The following is a 1,621-nucleotide window of genomic DNA, read 5'->3' as shown; positions in this document are numbered from 1 at the left end:
TCCTTCCTTCCTTCCTTCCTTCCTTCCTTCCTTCCTTCCTTCCTTCCTTCCTTTCTTCCTACCTTCCCTCCCTCCCTCCTTTCTCTCTCTCTCTCTCTTTTTCTTTCTTTCTCTTTTTTTTTTGACGGAGTCTTGCTCTGTCGCCCAGGCTGGAGTGCAGTGGCACGACCTTGGCTCACTGCAAGCTCCACCTCCCGGGTTCACACCATTCTCCCACCTCAGCCTCTCAAGTAGCTGGGACTACGGGCGCCCACCACCATGCCTGGCTAATTTTGTTTTTGTATTTTTAGTAGAGATGGGGTTTCACCATGTTAGCCAGGATGGTCTCGATCTCCTGACCTTGTGATCCACCTTCCTCGGTCTCCCAAACTGCTGGGATTACAGGCATGAGCCACTGCACCTGGCCATTATCTTCTTTTTTTCCTATGAACTCCTTCCTTCACTTTTTTTTTTTGGAGAGAATCTTGCTCTGTCACCAGGCTGGAGTCCAGTGGCATGACCTCGGCTCACTGCAACCTCCACCTCCGGGGTTCAAGAAATTCTCCTGCCTCAGTCTCCCAAGTAGCTGGGACTGAAGGTGTGCTCCACCATGCCCAGATAATTTTTGTATTTTTAGTAGAGATGGGGTTTCACCATGTTGGTCAGGATGGTCTCAATCTCTTGACCTCATGATCCACCCGCCTTGGCCTCCCAAAGTGCTAGGATTACAGGTGTGAGCCACTGCACCCAGCCCTTCCTTCACTCTTTGTGTGTTTCTTTTTTGTTGTTCTTGAGTCGGACTGTCAACTGTTCCCCAAGCTGGAGTGCAGTGGTCGATCTTGGCTCACTGAAACCTCTGCCTCCCAGGATCAAGCTATCTTCCCACCTCAGCCTTTTGAATAGCTGGGATTACAGGCACACACCACCACGCCTGGCTAATTTTTGTATTTTTAGTAGAGACAAGGTTTCACTATGTTGGCCAGGCTGCTCTTGAACTCCTCTCCTCAGGGGATCCACCTGCCTCGGCCTCCCAAAGGACTGGGATTACAGGCATGCACCACTGTACCCAACCCCCTCCCACACACATTTTTAAAAATAAGTTGAGGTCATAGCACACGTTTATTTTATTTATTTATTTATTTTTTAGATGGAATTTCACTCTTGTTGCTCAGGCTGAAGTGCAATGGTGCAATCTCAGCTCACTGCAACCTCTGCCTTCCCAGTTCAAATGATTCTCCTGCTTCAGCCTCCTCATTTTTTAATCTCGTGCTTTTATTGTTTGTTTATTTAGCATGTTAACATAATACTTTTCCAATTTCATTAAAAATTCTTGGCCGGGCCGGGTGCGGTGGTTCAAGCCTGTAATCCCAGCACTTTGGGAGGCCGAGACGGGCGGATCACAAGGTCAGGAGATCAAGACCATCCTGGCTAACACGGTGAAACCCCGTCTCTACTAAAAAATACAAAATACTAGCCGGGCAAGGTGGCGGGTGCCTGTAGTCCCAGCTACTCGGGAGGCTGAGGCAGGAGAATGGCCTGAACCCAGAAGGCGGAGCTTACAGTGAGCTGAGATCCGGCCACTGCACTCCAGCCTAGGCAAGAGAGCCAGACTCCGTCTCAAAAAAAAAAAAAAAAAAAAAAA

This window comes from Piliocolobus tephrosceles, chromosome 17 (genome assembly GCF_002776525.5).
Source record: "Piliocolobus tephrosceles isolate RC106 chromosome 17, ASM277652v3, whole genome shotgun sequence".
Classification (NCBI taxonomy): Eukaryota; Metazoa; Chordata; class Mammalia; order Primates; family Cercopithecidae; genus Piliocolobus; species Piliocolobus tephrosceles.
This window is presented reverse-complemented; position numbering follows the sequence as displayed.